Genomic DNA, 12,140 nt, shown 5'->3' with positions numbered 1-12,140 from the left:
AATTTTCTAGTGTAGGCCAGGCTTTACCTACCATCCTCCTATTTTTTAAAGAAACACCTCTATTCAGATACAAATCAGTGAGGCAGCTGGAACTTAGCACCCATCTGCGATCAATGGGCAGATAACCTTTGTACTGACAGCAGGTCCATTTCTTAGCCAAACTGTGCATGCCTAGACTTGGGGAAATAAATGCCTGCATTCTACATCACTCCAATAATGTGTTGCATGCTAACCAATTGATCCAAGAATGTAGGATGCTGACTCAGACTTCAGTCCTCAAGGGTAACAATCAAAGGATGATCTCTCCTGACAAGCTGTTTGTTTTCTTGGCTTGAGTCATTATGTTAACTGTATTTTGACCTATTTCTTTAAGGAAGCATAAAGATTATGGTTAGCACCTGTTTACATGCTACTGACAGCAAAGGAAGATTCTTAAGCACTTTATGGACAATTCTCCAGTTCAGCAGTCTCTATAAATATGCAGCCACTACAGTAGTGGGAAGATAAAAAAAATGTCCTAGCATGTTTCTGAACAAAATAAAAAGGAGAGAGAACATACCGGCACCATACCAAACCAGGACTGTAGCATCTCTGAGGGTACGTCTACACTACCCGCCGGATCGGCGGGTAGCGATTGATCTATCGGGGATCGATTTATCACGTGTAGTGTAGATGCGATAAATTGATCCCCGATCACTCTCCTGTCGACTGCTGAACTCCAGCAGTGCGAGAGGTGGAAGCAAAGTCAACGGGAGGCAGCCATCGATCCAGCGCTGCGAGGACGCAAAGTAAGTAATTTTAATTCGATCTATTCTCGTAGCTGAAGTTGTGGATCTTAGATCGATCTCCCCTCCCCTTCCCCCCCAGTGTAGACCAGGCCTGAGATTGCGGTCCTTTGTGTTGCTAGTCAACAGAAAACTGCTTTTCATAATAAATTGGTATCTATGTCATTTTCAGTTTCAGGGGTTCTCAACCTTTGTTCCTTCCATGGCTCTATATTCCATTCAAACACTAGCAACTTGTTTGCTTCAGATGTTGCCCAGAATTTTTTGTGTTCAGATGCACTGAAGGAGGTGTCACAGGAATCAGTACAATTGTTTATTATTGTATTTTTGTAGCACGTGGGACTATGAAGTGCTAGGTGCTGGACAAACACAGAACAAAAAGTCCCTGTCTCATACTTTATGAGGTGTACCCTTTTCCAAGCAAGCAAATCTATTCTAATTTATAATAAGAGACAGTGAATTGGGAGCAGGGTCATGTCTATCCTAGTCAACTACTAGCAATTTCCATGATTGAAAATCAGTTTTATTTGGGAAAACTTAAAGCATCACTAAGGAAAAAACCCAAGACATAACATATCAATAATAAAAACATTACTAGGCTATCTGACAGTCACAGACTGGGCCAGAGGCAGCTCAGATTTTGGCCTAATATTTCAGTTAGAGGCAGGAGGATTCATTGTGTTATAAAACCACAATAGAAAGTTCAAATGGTCATCAGGAAGAAGTCTCTTCTAGAGAAGAGGTTGACTTCCAAGCAGTTTGAGGGCCTAGGGCCAGATCCTCAATGATATTTAGACCCCTAAGTTCTGATGCCTATATGCCTTTGAGGATCTGGGCCTTGGGCCGGTGGAGAAGTCAGTGTGAGGTTTTCAGAGCTAGAACCTTGTGTTTGAAAATTCCTTTTGTTTTCTTTTTTTGCTGTTATGTTTTTCTGATAAAAATCTAGATATTTGCTGGGTGTTATCTGCTTATTGCTACTAGCCAACTCTGTGACACAGCTAAAAAGAAACCCTCTTGCTAAGTGGCCGGAAACAGCTCTGGTGAATTGTAAAACATCGTGTTAATTGTCAGATCCCCAAAGCAGCCATTATTTAAAAAAAAATATAACAGATGGCATATTTCCCAGGTCAGAACAGAGCTGGGCGGGGTGTAAAATAAACATTGTATCAAAAATCTCTGCAACCAAAACAGCTACAAAGAGAACTCCCTGGAAATAACAAACTGGAAATCATAAGAAATGAAATAGATGAGGCTGGCATGTTCTTCCTGTCTGGCTTTAACCTTTTTTTCCCCGTCCCCAGGTTTTTGGTTTTTTGTTTTTTTTTGCTCTGGCGTGTAGAGAGTAGCAAAGCCAGGAGAATGATCCTAATCCAGTCCCCTACCAGGATGGACTCTATATCCCAGCATGGTGTTTCTCTGTCTCTCCTTCTGTTCCCGAAAGGAAAGATAGTCCTGCTGACAGCAGCAGCTAAAACCCAGGCTGGGGCCCTAAAGACAGGCCACAATGCAATTTTCTATGGTCTCAGATTAAATTTTCCTTATCCCGGTACCTGTCTGGCTAGCACAGTGGTGAGGATATACAAGCAGCAAAGGCTATTCATTCACCTCCATTCTCATTCTGCTACCTGCATTCCTGGATGTGTCCCCCTCTCCCCCTCAGTATTAATTTCAATTGGATTTCTCAGAAGCTTAACTCAGAGCTAATTAGCACCCTATATGGCCTATCCTTTCTACAGTACCTTCACAAAAGATTTACAATGTGATTAAAGTTAGGTGCCTGAGGACAGCCATGTTCAATGCGTTCCTCGGCATTCTTGAGGAATTAAGCCAGAAGGGAGAGAAAAAACACTTTGGGTTTTTTTTTTTAATCCTAAAAAAGAAGAAGAAAAACAAGAACAAAATGAAAGCCGTTTTAACTCACTTCTAAAGTTAAATCACTTAACCCCATCCTATTGTCATGAGAAAGGAAGCAGGATTAATAGAGTTTCCCTCCAAGATCCAGGTCAGGAAAGATCTGTTTCTTTTTTGCTCTGTTTTTATTTAGGGTGAACCGCTCAGTACTGTCAATACAGCTCCGCTCTACCAAGATAGCAGCCCCCCCAGGGTGTGGATTCTCAGCCTTTCTACGCTCAATATGAAGAGAGTAAACTTGATAGAAGGGGCTGCCTCCTCACTGCTCTTTATTGCCATTTCTTCTCTGCCTTTCTACATTTCATAGAGCACTGAACAAAACAGAGTTTTATTTAGGAAGTTTAAAAAAAATGCAATTTTTCTGTTAGCATTCGGAAACATTTACTATGGGCATCTCTTGCGAGCTTCTGCATCCTTTTCTTCTAGTTGCACCTTTCAGCTGAAGATTTTAATAAGCACTTTGCAATCAATAATTAATTATGCTGCACAGCACCCTGGTGCTGCAGGTAAATGTTATTACCGAAGGGTAAACTGAGGCACACGGGGTGACAGAGGCTGAGTAAAGAGTAGATTCCAGGAGTCCTGAACCTGCTACCTTAATTACTAGACCACACTGTCATTGCCAGTGATTAAAAGATTCCCATTGCCTTCCATGCCAGTTGGACTGGGATGTTAATGAACGTCTTTAAAAAAAAAAAGCAGAGTGTTTAGTATTATCATTTGTTTTCTGCCTATTGTAGAAAACGAAACCACCTGAGGCTGTTATTTAGAAGGTATATACCTGAGAACATGGCACAGTTTGCAGTGTTTCCTGAAATTTACAAACAGGAAGGATTTGTGTAAGCAGCTCTGTCATGTAGGGCCTGATTCTGATCAGTGTCAATCAGTGGTAAGAAGTTCAATGAAGTCAATGGTGTTCTGCCTGTGCACGGGTCCAGTCCCACTCTCACTGTAGGCATCAGAAGTGGAGCATGATGTGTGACTGTGCCATAAACCTAGGGTAAGCGAGATCAGACTCAGATCCTAGTTAGGGTAAATAGACACTGAGAATAGCTACGATTTCCATGCTAACCGATAAGCCTTCACTGAGACGCCTGGGATAGGAGTTGGCTTTATGGAAACTACTAAATTTGGGGTTTGGGGACATCAGGGTAACCATATGTCATGGTCTGTATTGCACTCACAGACACTGGTTACAGAGACAGGAAGGCTGACACTGCAATGGTCTCACCCCCTAGCAGGTAGAGGACAAAAGTGCAGGTTTTAGTGACAGCCAATGGAGATTTTCATTTTCTCAAGTGGTAGAACAGCTGCTTCCAGATGTAAGGGTTCAAGTGTCAGATGAACAGATTCCTTGTAACCTAGCCAAACCCCTAATGTGGTAAATTTTACTATGATTTTTAGGGTCCATTATACAGCGATTCCTATCTCAGGGGATGGCTTTGAGGGTGAGAGACAGAAACTGAAGTAGCAAAAAGAAAAGTTCTTTAATATATATGGGCTTTGTTGTCTGTGATTCCTTATAAAAGGAAAACCTCTGTTTCCAGGAGCCTCATGGCCTACCTGCTGTCTTCATAAGGACAATAGGTACCATATAAAGAGAACATATTGCTATGGCAGGCATCACCAAGTAGTGCTGTTACACATAGTCTTCCAACTTCTTTTTCATAGGGTATGAGCAAATGTTCAGTTTTGGGAAGACATGCTCTGTTGTTGTTAGTTTCTGTACAGAAGCACTGCTCCTTGGAAGGGGAGCTGTGTGAGTAGCAGGAGAGTTTGCTCTCTGGTTTGGACTGACTGGGGTCAGTTTTTGAGGCAGAATAGCTCTCTGGGAGCTGGGCACTGGAACTAGGCAGACATTCCTGGAAGAAGGGATTGCCCTATATGCTGTTTGACCACCTCTGTTCCAGGGCTTGTGTATCCATGTAAATAAAACAAGTTACATGTAGACTATATCGAGATTCTGGGTCACTGATTTCTCCCCCACTGGGAAGCTGACCAGCCAGGCCCTGGACATCTGCTACCATCTGGTAGAAAGGCAATGCTGGTGCAAGAACAGGACATTGGTATCAGTAGTGGGGGCTGCAATACTGTGCATGCTTTGTGTTCAAATGAACACATTAAAACTAGACTGGACAAAGTACTGGAGAATCTCCCTTAGGGAACAATCATGTGCTGGTCCCCAAGGGATAGACTAAATAGACTTTTCCATCTGTAAAGTCTATTATTCATTCAGCAGTGAGCCACGCTTCTTGGGACGAAGTATTACAATTTATAAATATTAGCATGGGGTCACAATTTACAGGAAAATTAAAAAAAATCCACCACACATCTAATGAAACAGAGAATTGTTGCACAACGATCAAATATATTTTCTAATGGTTAAAGCAATTCTGGAATAAACTGATCTCAAAAATTAGTCACCACCAGCTGCTGACAGCTTACTACGTCTCACACGGCCAAATGATTTCTAAATATCTACTAATAAATACACCCTTCTCAGCGTCCTGTGCTTGCAGCAGCTGTAGGCTGCTGACATGACAATGTCAGTAAGGGCCCTGTCCATATCTCTTAGAGATATGCAGCAACATCTCGGAATTTACCATCCCCCTTCTCATCAGCTGGAGAGGTTCATCCCCAGCGTACTCTTATGTCTTGCGGCCTCAGGAGTGTGCAGCCATGCCTTGGTGCTTCAGCAAGACTTCAAGCCGTTCTCCACATTCTGAGGTAAATAAATCCAGACATTGAAGGGTGCTTCTGGGTTTAGATCAGGGCAAATGTAACCAGAGTAGAGATTCCCACTGAACAAGCCCTGGATCCACTGGAATCACAGGAATCCCGAATGCATACCAGGAGCTACACAGAAGAATCTCAAAGGGTGGTGGAGGTGGGGTGCAGAGGGGTAGGTCAGCAGAACAGAATTATCCAAGCTCAGAGTTAACCAAGGCTAACTTGCAAACTATGCCATCAGAGCTTCAACACAGGCTCTCTGTCTCATGTGTCATCTAGCAGCTCCAGGTCCCCACTGAGCCCTTAACACCCTGCTGGGGCATTGGTTCAAAGCAGATTAACAGCACCTACTGAAATACCAATGTATCTTCCTGTACCACCTTGTGCTTTCCTAGGGAGACTATCTCGTGCAGGTGTTGACTCAAGCCAGCTGCTCATATACTATGGTTGGAGTGCATCGCAAATACCTAGATAGATTAGTTTAAGTAGATCAAGCCCAAACCCGCCTAGCTAACAAGAGCATGGCTCGAGGTGATATGGCTGCATGGGATAAAGAAACCAAGTGTATGAGTCCCAGATGTTCTGCTGCTGATGAGAAACCCAGAGAAGTAATAAAGTCTACATGGCTGTTGCCTTGCAAAATTTTGATTTCCATCTTTGGTTTTAGTCAATCAAAAAACATTGTTTCCATTTTGAAACACAACCAAGGGAAAGTTTTCTCAACTGCTAACAAAACCTCATGTAGGAATTCAAAAAAAATCTGCAGAACATTATGACAGGCTTTATTTTACTGGTACAGTACAATTTACAGAATACATCAGAAAAATCAAACAAGGTACAAGTATGTACAGAATGAGTCACTGGGTTTGTTAGATGTCTTTAGGCACTTCCAACCTCGGTAGTCCTGTGACTGATGAAAATGATTCGCTAACCAAACCTGGTGATATTTTTCTTCGGTCTGTGCCCCGTGCCAAATACAGACTGTGGAATAGAAAACTGGCAGGACTTATGGAGATTGAATCTTGTATCTGCATCTTGTCCATGATTTCTCATAGGACTGGACTCTGGATTTTTTGTTGGTTGGTTGAATTTTCTCTTTCAAGATTAATTATCAAACTAAACAAAAAGGTTCAAACATCCAGGACATTGATTTTTCATATTCATGACTGGGGCTTTCAAAAACCTACCTGATAATTTACCATTAGAGAGACATTTCAGAAAGAGGAGCAGGAAAGGTGAGAAGAAATGTCCAGAGGGTAGAAGAGGCTTATCCATCATCCATAAAACAATAAGAGTCTCTCTCTGGCTACCAGCTACAGAAATAAAGGGCCTATTGCAAGGTACTGCAGAATCATGTTACTTTCCCTTCCTGAGGCTATAAAAGCTCTTCCAATAAAAAAGTATCACCCACGTCTTGCTATTATTGTGTTTTAAGAAAGGGATTGTTTCACGGGCTAACACAATGAGCATTTTTGTTTCTTGCAGTTAAGCTGCTATTGTTACAAAAGCTTTATGAAAAAGGGTGGGACTGTCAAAAGTGCTCACTGACTTAGGAGCACTTTCAGTGGATCTGGTGCTCCTAAACCACTTACATGCTTTAGAAAACCCCACTCCAGATGTTCAAACTTGGTTGCCTTAAAGTTAGGCACTAAATATATGGGCTACTTTTATTAAGGTGCCTAAAATATAGATTTAGGTGCCTCAAAAGTTTGAAAATTCTTTCCTTTGGACAAAGGTAGTCAAAATACAGCCAACTGCGGCCCACAGCATTGCACGACCTTCATCTTCAATAGCGAGCTTTGGCTCTTTAAGATTATCCGTCACATCACATAATGCTCCATCCTTATCCGACCACCGTAGACCTGTAATCTCCAGTATCTTCAGGTGTTGTCTCCATTTGAAAAAGTGTGGCTGCTGAAATCTCCTCCACTTTGTACAAATCAGTTGCAGGCACAAATGGCTGGTGCTGCCACTCTGTTGAGCAAAGCGTGGGCACCCCGGGTTTAGAAGCTGGATTAACAGAACAATCAAAGTGTTTATTTTCAGCAGAGATGGGACCAGGCACACCATTTAGATCCAGGGCCAAATGGCATCCCAGTCTGGGGGTATTTGCATCGGGGACCTGACTCAGGCCCATTTGCATGAAGGACCCTGTGGATTCCCCTTCGATTCTCCAAAACAAAGCCAACCTGAAAACGGTTTATGGCTCTAGGAATGAAACTGCCTGTTCTGAGGAGTTAAAAATGAGCTCTGCCTGCAGCAGCCTGTGCGTTCATCCTTAACATCCTCAGCCCTTTTTTTAGCAGCTCAAATTCCAAGGATAACTCTAGAGGGAGGATGCTGGTTAACTTTAACAGCCTAGAATCTCAAGGCATAATATTTACAATCAATAATCTTGGCGCAGCAATTACCCCCGGCGAATGAGTGCCGTCCCATTTCATTTGCCTTCTGTGTTGAAAAACAAAACAAAACTATGTGGCAAGTCAACATCTATATGCACTATCTGCACAAGGATAGTGGTGCCCTTCAAAAGCGCTAGCAGATTGGGTTACTGACTCCAGCCAGACTCTGATTATACATGTTTGAAAAACGATAGGAGGTAAACAGAGACTTTAAGACATCGAGTTTCTTCAAGGTGGGAGCTGCTGTCAGCAGAGTTAAAAGGAAAGGGGAGAGATGGATTAATTAGCTTAAAGAACCTCTTAGCCAGCAAATCAAGAGGAGCTTCTACTCAACCATGTACTTGCGTCATGGATTCACAGGCTCGGTGCTACACCCCGAACTTTGGAACAGTCTCTTGGAGGAACCCCTTTGCTGCGCCAGACACCCAAGGGGTCTCACTCTTCCTTTGGGGTGGGTCACGCAGCATCACCACCTCATGAGTCTGAACCTCTAGGGCTTCAGTACCCCTGCTTCACACTGTGAGCTCTGCTCAGCAAGTCCAGCGAGGCTCCGGGCAGAGACTCTTCAGGGACTAGTGCACTTTGCCCCAGATTTGCAGTGACAATCAAGCGGTGTTTTCAAAACAGTCAGGTTTGTTAGTCAACTGGAACATGGCATAGGAAGCCCTTAGGTTAGCAGAGAGAAATGAAAATTAAAGTGTAGTCCATTCTGGTCAGCCTAGAGCAATTCACCAGTCAAGATGTGGTGAGCTCCATTTTCAGGCTTTTTGTCTCGCTCTCTGACTTCCTTTCTTCCCAGGTCAGAGATTCCCCAGCCTCTTCCAGAAGCCAACCCTTATTCTCCCACCTCATACCCCCACCTTTGTTCTCGAGCAGAGATGTGTGCTCAGTTTTCCTGCTCAGAGGTGGGGTCATTGCTTGATAGGTGTCAATGGCCTGGTGAGCGCACTTTCCATTCTTAGATCTTCCATTGAGATGGGTCGGCCTTGGCCAATCATTATTATTGATCCATTCAGTCCACTTAGACAGCTAGGTGACACACATACACACCTGTGTCTCTTAGCTGGTAGCAAATGCAATCCTTCCCCTCCTCCCCCCACTGGGTAGCCAAGCAAAGTACAGGGGAAACTGAGGCACACATAGGCATCATAAAAAATTACAACAAATTCCCACGTTGTCACCACTTGTCAGCCATGGAGCTCTGCACAGTATTACACATACTACAGATTCACATGTTTACCAAGTGCCTGGTGCCGTGCGTTTCCCAGCAGCCCTAGGGGCTCCCATTTTAAAGCAAACACGGCTCTCCAGTCAAGATAAGAGTGCTGGCATTTTGAGCTTTCCAGTACAACTCTGTGACTTCATACAGTAGGGGGGGTGGGGAGGGGGCGAAGCCTCCGCCAGCTTTGTCTGATTCTCAACTCATTTTCTTTTATTATTCAGCAAAGTTCACCGAACTAGAATTCTTTTGGGTCTAGACGTCGAGGGCCGATAAGAGCAAAAGAGGGTAAACAACGTTTCCATGGAAACAGGAAGTGGCAGGAATCCCAAGAAAATGGCTGCCGTGTTGTGAATGGAGACAACCCCGTCCATGTGTGTTTACTCTGTGCGTGGCTATATAAATAGCTACTGCTGGTTTAAATTTTTCCTGTGAAAGGATTCCACGGGCCAAGAATAAAATAAACACAGCCATGGCTTCAGGCCTTTTGTTTTTATTTTCTCCTTTAGACAGCACTTGCCTTCTGGGACTACTCCAGATTCCTACTGCCCATCATTCTATTCAGCATTTAGATTATTAGAAAGCATTTTCAACTTGTATAAAAAACAGATGCATTTTGTCACGCTTGACTCGCTTAAGGGTTTTGAAAAGCATCCATCTAATAAATGCTAACCACCCAATGGGAATAATGATCCTCCACGGGGGAAAAATAACAGCAAAATGAAGGGCTAGTCTACTGAAATAATCAATGCTTAAATAGATCTGCTGTAGAGATTTTTTTCAGGGACTTTCTCTGGCCTGTGTTGCACAGCAGGTCAGACGAGATGATCACAATGGTCCCTTCTGGCCTTGGAATCAATGAATCAATGATTGTGAAACACAGACGTGGCCAACCCTTAGGCCTGAGTCTTCAGCTTTTAGGGTGAGCAGTTCTTATTCACGTGATCCCATAGACTGCAATGGGATTACGGGTGTGTGGATTCATTGAGGGGTTGCAGAAATAGGCTCTATGCCCTAATGTGTTTTTTTTTCTTGCATGTGTGGGTGGAAGACACCTGTGATAAGCATGGTTAGAGAACCATGTGTAGACACCTTCCCGTGCACACAACACCCTTTCCTTTCCACACAGGCACAAGTAGACTATGATTTGGCCACAGGCATCTTTAAAGATAGTGGATTTTTGTAGTTTGGAGAGGGCCATAGGCCTGGTCTACATTTAAAAGTTGTCCCAGGATAACTGTTTTGGTTAGGGATGTGATATTTTACCGAAATAGTTATCCTGGGACGAGCCCTAGTAAAACTAGACTTATAATGGTACAAAGCTGCCTTCCAGCAATATAGCTTATTCCCCTTCCCCTATGGGAATGGCTACATCAGGATAAAGCACCTTTATATCGATGTAACTGTGTCCACACTAAGGGGGCTCTGCTGCTTTCACTGTATTGGTATAGCTAAAGTCAGACAGCTTTCTAATGCAGACAAGGCAATAGACAGCAGAGCCAGAATTAATGTGTCTGAGGCTGAGTTCTGAAGGGGAAAATGGGCCAAAGTTGAAATATTTGCCGCCTTTTGGTGCACACTAGTACCCTCAAAGATTCTGTATCGCCATGGAAGCTACCAAACCACGATTCCCTGGAACAGATGCTGTCACTGGGTTGAATGACGGGGATGTGTCCCCATCCAAAGATTTTTTTTTTTGACTGTTACATACCATCCTGCTTCTCCTTTGGAAGCAATTTACAAACCAACATACACGTGACACACAGGGCACGCCTCACCCATCACTGCAGTGCTCCCACCTCTGCAAGGAAACACAGCAACACTAGGTACAGTTTGGGAGAGAAAGTGAAGAAGAATCCCATTTCCAGTTGACAATGCAGTGGGGATTTAAGAACAGACAATGCAGTGCCTGAGTTAGAATTTGGCCAGGACATCTGGGTTAACAGCTCTCTTGCCAAAAGGGCCCATGATCTGTAATGATGACAAGTAGTCAGGACCTCAGCTTTACATCTCATCTGACAGCACCTATCACAGAACAGCAGCCCCGTAGACCCTGCAGGGCATGAGATCAGCAGTGACTCAGAGGGAAAAGGGACACATGCTGGCCAGTACTGAATTGCCAACTACATTTCCTACAGTGTGTCCTTTAAAGGTCTCCCACCAAACGGTATCTTGTCCTGACCCTGCTTAGCTGAGAGCTAGGATCCCAGGTGGTCTGGCTGCAGGCTACACTATGTGACAGAATCACAATTCCACTCTCAGCCATGCAAGCAAGTGTTTTAATGTTTTCTGTCCCGATGATTAAAATTCATGTCCTAACCATCTCCTTCCTTGATGACTGCACCCTCTTCCTTTCTGGCCTCCCTGAATCCTATACTGCTCCCCTCCAGTCCATCCAAAATACAAATGCTTAAATTATGGTCCTCACCTGTCAATCAGACTACATCTCTCCCCACTTTGAAACCCATCCACTGGCTCCCCCCTTGCCCACTGTAACTTCTTGTCTTCACTTGAGGGCCCTGCATGCCTCTACCTTGGCCTACATCTCAGATCTTTTTTTTTATCATCCTGTCCTGTACGCCATGTAAAGGAAGCGTAATAAAGATGAACTCTTCTACCAACATTGGCCTCACTATCTCATCCATTTCCATCACCCCACTCTTCAAACCTTTGTCCAGTCTGCCTCTGATGCAGCTTGTCCTATCATCTCTGCATCTGCCTACTGTCGATTGTAAACACTTTGGGGCTGGGATTCGATTTATGTCTTGTGCGTGAGAGAGCATATTATACAGCTAGACCTAAGAATAATAGCAATAATAATGTCTAAACCCCAGCAAAATGCAACAGATATGCACCTACTGACTCCTGCTTATCCACCTGTGCATGTCCATGGTTTATCTATATGCCAGTCGGAGCTCCCTCCGGTGATAGGATCAATGCACACAGTCAAGCCTCCACTCTGTATTGCCCCAGGTGTGATCAGTTTCCTGTGTGGTTACTGTTAGAGAGGAGGTTTAGGTACTTCATGCTATTCAGTCATTCCATCTGCCCTATTCCTAATGATGCCCCAGACTATGAAATCTTTTGATGGAA

This window comes from Mauremys mutica, chromosome 22, assembly GCF_020497125.1.
Source record: "Mauremys mutica isolate MM-2020 ecotype Southern chromosome 22, ASM2049712v1, whole genome shotgun sequence".
Classification (NCBI taxonomy): domain Eukaryota; kingdom Metazoa; phylum Chordata; order Testudines; family Geoemydidae; genus Mauremys; species Mauremys mutica.
Note: the sequence above shows the minus strand (reverse complement) of the source record.